Source organism: Engraulis encrasicolus, unplaced genomic scaffold, assembly GCF_034702125.1.
Source record: "Engraulis encrasicolus isolate BLACKSEA-1 unplaced genomic scaffold, IST_EnEncr_1.0 scaffold_110_np1212, whole genome shotgun sequence".
NCBI classification, from domain to species: domain Eukaryota; kingdom Metazoa; phylum Chordata; class Actinopteri; order Clupeiformes; family Engraulidae; genus Engraulis; species Engraulis encrasicolus.
In genome coordinates, this window is record NW_026944581.1 from 10,165 (window position 1) to 19,364 (window position 9,200).

Below are 9,200 nucleotides of genomic sequence, written 5' to 3' on the forward strand. Positions count from 1 at the left end.
ATGATTCTATTGTGATAGCCTATTCTGTAGGTTCATTTAAATGTTTATAGCACAGATCGAATTGTTTGATCAACTTAATTTCTGAGCTTATAGTATCATAATAAAATGTACTGGCAGCAAAGCTGTGGCTAGTAGAAATGTTTAATGCAGGGGTGGGGAACCTTTTTCATTCGAGGGGCCACTTCAAATTCCTACCATGGTCATAAAATCCTCCGGGGGCCGTACTATGAACACAAATCAGGATTTCCCCATAAAATTTAGGCCTATATAGACACCTTTAGGCCTATATAGACATATAGACATCTTTAAAGGTAGACACCTTTAAGACAGTCCCCCCCGGTCCCCTGAATATAGGCTAACTTAATTGCATTGGAAATGTAATTTCTAAGATTCCTGTGAAGTTGCAAAACATTATAATGATATCAGGGGCCGGATAAAACGGCCTCAAGGGCCCTCGAGACATAGGTTCCCTACCCCTGGTTTAATGGTTAGTGATTCTGAAAAACACCACTGGGCAGCGTGAAAAAACATAGCCTACACACACACAGACACACACACACACATTTTAGTAAAAGGCCAAAAAATGCCCTAGGGCCCCCAACAATCCCGTTGCCTAGGGACCCCAAAATCCTAGAAACAGGCCTGCCGACCCCCCACTCCCTCCCACCCACCTGACCTCACCCCACCCCACCCCACTTGAAATTGACTGGGGCAGCTCCCGACCTGATCACTGGCATTTACATATTAAAGGCTCTTCTAAGAAGGGGATGGGAGGGGGGCATGGGGGAGCCGCAAATGCTGTGGCTTGAGGTATGAGGCAATTTAAGGTGCAAAACTCATCCACAAATTCCTCTTTTCATGCAGTGAGGCTACTTATAATCTAGCAGAGAAAACAGTTGGGATAAAGCCCACTGAAACCCCCCAAAACTATCAAGAGGCTGGTGCTTACGAATCCAGTACATTAGGAGTGCCATGGAAAATACTGGACAAATCTATGCCACCTTAAAATACATAGGCTGTGGATGCGTAGCCCTGTCACGAAAACGGGGCTCTCATAGAAGATATCACGAATAGGCTATTATAGATAACTTTCGTGACATAGTACGAAATTGCATGAAACAGGGTTGGGCTGTGGGTTGGCCATCCACACGCTGCGTCTAATCAATATTGACAAAATTGACTGTTGAGATGATCACAGGGGGTGCAGGGGAAATGCGTTTGAAAGCAGGAATAGCATGCCGATATCAGTGAAATTAGGAGCAACTAAGGAACAGCTGGAGTCAACCCTACAAAATAACTAGCAGTCCCCAATGCGTGGTCCCAGCGACCGTCGTGCCAAGCACGATTGAAGACACTTGCGGCTTGTTACAGCACATCAGATGAGCTGCGATGCCAGCCAAGTAAAGCGGCAATGCAAAACCTAAACGCATCGTCAACTATATGTTCAAAAGGATCCAACTAGTTAACCGTTTCAGAACACAAGGAAAAAACGCATCTCGTCAGAGTATACACTGTATCGCCAAACAAGACTCAGCCAACGAAGCTACAAATAGACAACACATTTTACCACTACTCACGTGAATGTTTTGGCTGCATGTACGGTAGGGTGCATCAGATGCCCCCTATGAAAAGATATTGCCTTGGCCCTATAGTAAAAATGTTCTACACCCAGTAAAAACACACTGTGTAAAATATTTTGAAATTTGGATATAGTCTACCGGGGCCACCAGCCCCATGAAAATAGAAAATAATGGTGATAGTCAGAATCTTGGAATAGAAATGGACATTTTGCTGCATAAAGCTGCCCAATAAAAAACATATTGTCTCAGCTCTGTGATAAAAATGTTCTATGCACAGTAAAATCACTCTGTGTAAAATATGTTGAAATTTAGATGAATTCTACCGGGTCCACCAGGCTCATGAAAATACAGCATAATGGTGATAGTGATGGGCAACCTGGATTCCAAAGCTGAAGTCCAGTGCCACATATTCCAAATGACATACCTAGTTTTACCTTTCCAGTTAGGGCAATTGGACAGGTAAAACCAGGTAATTTGAAATCTGTGGCACTGGATTGTAGCTTTTGAATCTAGGTTTGCCATTGTCTTAAAACAGAGGTGGACAAACCGCGTGACACATTTGCCCCAGCCAATATAATGAACCAGCTGAGCCTAATTACCAATTAAGCCAGGTTGATGAGGTAATTAGTGAGATCACCTGTATTGGGAGCACAAACAGAAGGAATATCTAAGCAGGTTGTGTATTCAGTCGATCCACTTACACAGACTTCAGTCTCAGGACAGACTGATGGTCAAACTGCTATATTTAGGCAAATTTGCTCTTTTGCAACACAATATCAATTCCTTGCTGCCTTGGACCACTGCTAGTATCAAGCAAGAGATTGCAAAACTGCATGACTGTTATATTTGTGTGTTTCACCTGTGTGGGCCTACAATTCATGGAGGAACATCTGTACCAAAGCTGTGAATGTTCCTTGGAATGCCTAGGCTACAAAGCAGTCAATACAACTGTATTGAAGAGTGTCATTACTTCTTTATCCCATCGCCTGTGGTAGTATTTCACTTTACTCCATCAGATGAGTACCATAACTTACCTGAGAGGCCCTTGGCAATGGACTCTGGACCTGGTGATACCCATGACATACCTAGAAGCCACTTAAGTACAGGTTTTGGGAAGTCACTCTTTCCAACATCACATACAGTTGTATTGTATGTACTCTATTGAACTACTGTCATTCCAAGGAGCATTCACAGCTTTAGAACAGATGCTCCACCAGGTATTAACAGCTACCTGTACAATCCTGTAGGCCCACAGGTGAAGCACACAAAAGTCATACAACTTCGCAATCTCTTGCTTGATACTGGCAGTGGGTCAGCTGGTTCATTATATTGGCTATATGTGGAATATGTGGCACTGGACTTTGGAATCCAGGTTGCCCATCACTATCACCATTGTTTTGTATTTTCATGGGCCTGGTGGACGCAGCAGAATTAATCTAAATTTCAACACATTTTCCACAGAGTGATTTTACTGTGCATAGAACATTTTTTCATCACACAGCTGAGGCAATATGTTTTTATTGGGTAGCTTTATGCAGCAAAATGTCCATTTCTATTCAGGGCTGGACTGGGCGATAAATAGGGCCCGGGCACTTTTGGATTTAAGGGGGCCCCCTCATTATTACTAGTGCCGGAGAACTGACTCACCGGTGGGCCCCGCACCCTCATGGGCCCCTATTTTCAGTAATGTAAAAAAAAAAATGGGGGCCCACGAGGGTGCGGGGCTCACCGGGAAATGCCCGCCATGCCAGATGGCCAGTCCAGCCCTGTTTCTATCCAAAATTTTGACTATCACCATTATTTTCTATTTTCATGGGGCTGGTGGCCCCGGTAGACTTCATCCAAATTTCAAAATATTTTACACAGAGTGATTTTACTGTGCATAGAACACTTTTATCACAGAGCTGAGACAATATGTTTTTTATTGGGTAGCTTTATGCAGCAAAATGTCCATTTCTATTCCAAGATTCTGACTATCACCATTATTTTCTATTTTCATGGGGCTGGTGGCCCCGGTAGACTTCATCCAAATTTCAAAATATTTTACACAGTGTGTTTTTACTGGGTGTAGAACATTTTTACTATAGGGCCAAGGGGATATTTTTTCATAGGGGGCAACTGATGCACCCTAATGTACGGAGAGTATTCCTACATGATTGGCACCTCACGACAAGCCCGATTATAGCTCCTGCGCTGCCCACGGCAAATGCAATAGGCAGCCAACAGTCCAAATAATCAGCCTCTGCTGAGTGAAAGAACCATATTCTAGTAAGCAACTGAAAAAACAGCCAATGCACTAAAACAGTGGCGTACAGCATAAAGTTACGGTTAACAAAGGACCCACCTAACTAAAGAAACAATTAGGCCTATTAACCCTCTGAGGTCTAAGGCCTTTCAGAGGCTTTTAGGCTGCTTGCACCACCCTGACATTTTTAAGTATTTTCAACTAACAGTAAGCATCTATGCAAAAGTGGAATATGCAAAATCGTTAAAGGGGGGGCTAATACTAATGTAAGGGGGGCTAAAGCCTCCCTAAAACAGGGCTAACGACGGCCCTGTTGTGGATTGTCAATGGAAGGAGAGTAATAAGCGTGCGCACGTGCTGGACTTTGCTATTCCCATGGCAACATGACGACCTTCACAGAATTGCTATATAGCCAATAGTTATTAAATACATACGTTGAGTTAAATTGCATTTTTAGTAGCCTACATGCAAAAGTGACAGCGATAGCGAAAGCGAATACCTCAACAGCCGAGGTTGCAACATCCAGGCTCTCCTGCCTTTAACACTCGGGATTACAAATAGGCCTAGGCTATTCAACTAAAACTAAGGAATAGACTACAACACATTTATTTAGGCCAATTGATCTATTACCTCCAACACCAGGTATCAATCAAGACCTACGGACACCCTTGCAACCTCTACCTCGCATAATATGTAAACTTCACGATAGGCTGCATTAAAGATTGCGTTTGAACTGATATGATGTAGCCGGCATGAGTGTGTCAAGGGAAGGCTGAGTTTTAAAACGTTAAATGAAGACAGGAATGGCATTATCTTACGATTTGACACATGGGCCACTGCTAGGCCTACTCTGCTTTCAGCTGGCTGATGCGGTATTCCAGGAATCAATAAGATAGCCCTGATGTCCTTATATATGTTTCGATATAAGTCATCGAATAACAAGCAGTGATGTTCGGGGCGCATAGCTTGTTTATAGCCTGCACAAGCGTTGCGGGCAGCAGTGCTGCTTGCGCTTTAGTTTCTTCAATTTTTTCCAATAGCCCTGAAGTATTCTTCATCTCGCGCCTTGACCATTATTCAACATAGTCGGTTGTCTCTTTGTTTGCAAGACTGTCCTGAACCATTCACCAGCATCTGAAGTAGGCAATAGTAGAGCTCCTTTGATTAATGTAAGACCAACAATTCTCTGCTATAGCCTAACTAAGGTTTGGGGATGAAGTAGCCACTTGCCTATTTTCGATTGCATGCTGGATGACAAAACCATGTAGGCTATAAACGTGTCTTTTTTGTATTGATTCTAAAACTCAACTCTTGTTGCTGTTGCATGATGTAAGCATGATATTTTAATAAACTTCTTCCTCTACAAATTGAAATCAAGATAAAATTGTATTGAAGTGAAAAAGAAAAAAAAGAAAAAACAATTGAGGCTGTAAATAGATTAAATAATTAATAATTAAATGCTAAACAATCTAAATAATTACAGACTTTGTATTAATCTAATTTATTCTGATTTATATCATCCCCATATGGATACTTGCCATAAAAGAGAAAAGTGGGAAAAGGATTAGGGCTGCAACTAAAGGTTGTTTTAATAGTCGACTACTCCAGGGATTCTTAACCATAGTGCCGCGGGCCAAAGTTGGGCGGCGGTCACAATCTCCAGGGCCTCAGTCAACTTTCAGTTTCGCACCATTGGGCCGCTTGGGCCGTGGGACCACTTATCAAATAGACTAGGCCTACTAGTGTGCGTCTTTTCCCTCAATCAAAAGCAACTCTGTCCTATAACGCAATGACCACATGTTTTTGTTGTTGGGGGGAGATTCATTAAGAACAAGATAGTAACACAGCCTGTGATGGTAACACCCTTTGCAGTGGGCTATTTTTAAAGACAGAAATTACCAACCGGTTACGGTTCCCAGATGATCTGGCGACATACTCTGTGTCCTAATATACTCACGTTTTAGTAGTTAGAAATAGGGGTTCAACGGTTAGGCTTCTCAAAATAATTCTAGTTACTGAATCTTTATCCCTTATACTTGTCCAAGTGTCCCCAACATGACAGTCCTTTCAAGAATTTTGCGTGATGCTGGAAAGTTTTCCGTCCGGCTCTGGAATTTCTGTTGTTCCCGCGCTGCGTTTCCACGTGGGAGCGTAGAAGCAGCGCACGGTGTTCTGTACGCCGCCTCCTCGCAGAACGCAGTTTTCGCGATTAAAACAAACTTTTCAGTGTGATGACAACCATCACACCTATTGTATAGCTCATTTGAAAGAGGAGGTTGTCGTCTTCAAAATAAGACCAACTAGACTTGCGGTGGTTAATGTATGGGTTGATTGATTAAATCAAATAGGTAACAGTATTCCGAACACATCTGACCAAATAAGTAACAGTACTCCGTACAACTTCATTACATTAAAACGGTGCACTGGCAATGGTTTTCATGCCCGATCTAATGTGTATGTGTTTGTGAAGTGCTAAACTAATTGTTATTCCTTCCATAAAGAGTTTAAGTGAATATAACACGGTAAAAATAACATAGCAACCGCGTACGGAAGTGCCGTTCTTGGCTGCAATGTAGCTTGTTGCAACAAGGTTGCAACAAGCTACTTCCGGCTAGCATGCATGTTGCTTTCAAAGTTATCTTTGCCGTGTTGTAGTCATTCAAACTCTGTTTTGAAGGGATAGTTTGACAACAAACAAACACACCAACATTGTAATTGCATGAAACCATTGATAATGCGTCATTTTAAGGTAAATGAGATGTACGGAATACTGTTACTTATTTGTTCAGGCCGACGGAAGCTAGCCATTCATGGCTAACCGGTACTTAGCACAAATAATCAACCCATACATTAACCACAATGTTTCACAGTAAGTCGATGTGGTCTTATTTTGAAGATGACAACGTCCTCTTTCACATGAGCCATTCAATGCGTGTGATGGTTGCCATCACACCGAATGGCATTGTTTTGATTGCGGAAACGCCATTCTGCGAGGTGGCGCTGTACGGAACACTGTGCGTTACTTTGTCCCCGGGTCCTATGTTCCCCTGCAGGTGGTGGGCTCAGTCTCATATCTTGTCAGTTCGTTGGTGTTAACGAGTGGCAACTTTATATAACTTATATAATTTATATATATAACCCCCTGACAACCCATTAATCAATATTTTGGCTGTTGCCATCCTCAAAACTCACATTTATTTATAAAATTACAACAAAAACTAGCCGACCGAGTGACGTCACGTCAATGCAAAGTTAACGAGGCAGAATACAGCTAGCGCGTGCATGCTACCCGGAACAGTCAGATTTCATGGCAAAAAGTTACAAGTTGGGGAGTAAGTGGGCTCACTTGTGTACATGCAAAAAAAAAAAAAAATCCTCTCAAACTTTCAGAAGTGCTCTTTTTCACTGTTAGTGTTCGGTTGTCTGACCATCATTAGTAGGCAACGAGAGATAAATGTCAAAAAGAGGACAGGTCTGTTCCCTCAAAGCAATAGAGCAATGAGGTGACGGGGGTAGATCAATTCGCCAAAAAACTATGTGTCAGTAAAGAAATGCAAGCTGTGTTATTTTTTCCAGTAACAGCAAAATGGTCAGGAATGAAATGCCTACGTTGTTTCAATGATTAGGTGAATTATCTGCCTATGAAAAAAGCCCGATATGCGGATAAATATTCCCTTTTCAACTTTGAGGGGCGGAGACTTCCCATTGACTGTGCATTATGTGACATCATCCCCTGTCTTTTTATCTTCATTATTTTTGAATATCAACGTGCAACTTTCCAGGGTGGCAACAGCCAGAATATTGCTTTACATATTGTCAGGAGGTTATATTAGAAAAATCAAGTTGCCACTCGAGAGTGAGAACGAAACTCGTTTTCTAAAGGAGCTACGAAATCTAGCCCACTGTCTACTGTCTTTGTATGGGCCAGGGAACATAGTTTTCAAATGGTGACCTTCCCAAAACCATCCCTAAACGTAAGTGAGTACACCCCTCACAGTTTTTGCAGATTTGTGAGTATATCTTTTCATAGGAAAGCATTACAGAAATGTCACTTTGACACAATGATTAGTGACCTTTTAACAACATATTTAACCGCTTACATTTCTTGTTCACTCAGAAAAAAACTAAATACAGCCATTAATGTTTGAACATGTACTCACAAAAGTGAATTCCGGTACAGAAGGGGCTGTGTTGGCTTGAATCGTCTCGAAATGGAAGGTCATTAAAAGGGAGGTCATCAGTGCGCGTTTCTATCTTTCTTTGCATTGAACTTTTACATTTTGAGAGTGCACCTGGCTTAAATAGATTGGTGTGAGATTTGAATGCAATCCTATGGAGAATATCATGATCTGCTTCAGTAGTCACAGTGCATGTTGACATGCATGTTTCTTTTAGGTGTATTTCAGATTGCCAATGTTGACAGCATTCATGCATCCACAAGCCATGTCAGTCCCAATACCATGCTTGGCTATTGAGAGGATACACATTTTTCTATTTTTCTAACTCACTTGTTTACCACTGCACATGCTTGACAAGATCTAAGGCAAATTTGTTTATCTTGGTCTCTTCAGATCACACAACATGGTTCCAGTGATCCATATCCTTGGTCTGTTCATCTCTCTTGAGACCAAGATAAAGAGCTTTTCTTCATGGTTTTGAGTTCGAGTTAGAAAGAAGAGTAGTGACACTTGTTTTCAAGCATGCAAAGCTATCAGCAGTGTACGCCTTCGTTTAGTGTGAATCTATAAGGAACAACCTACAAAAACTATTAATCCTCTTAATCGTCACTTCCTTGCCTACAAAACGTAGTACATTATGTATCCAGTCTCACAGGCTCAATAGGAAAAAAAATGTGGCCAAGTTAAGGGAAACGATTTACGAATGATTGACAGTCATTGGGTATCTGCTGATGTTGCAATCACATACTTCGATCTAATTGGTCGAACAGCACTTGAAGCTAAAGTGGAGGGTTCCTCCTTTTGTATGAATAGAAGGAAGTAAGCAATTCAGTTAGCTTCGGGTGGATTTTAAGACATAAACTGCAAATGTTGACCAAAACATTTGTACTTGGGCGGGTACGGACAGAATGAGACCAGAATTGTGTGGTAATTCTGACAATGTGATAAAGTGTGTGTGCGTGTGTGTGTGTGTGTGGGGGGGGGGGGGGGGGGGGGGGGGGGGGGGGGTACAGTAGCCTCGTCGGCACTGCGGAGTTGGGAAGGGGGGTTACAGTAGCCTCCTGTGCTGGGCGGAGTTGGAAGGGGGGCAATGTCATGACCACTTGTCAACTTCTTCATAAACAAGTATGTCGCTTTGTAAAAAAACAACAAAAAAAACAGTATGCTTTGTAGGTTTGTACAAAACAACCTCATAAT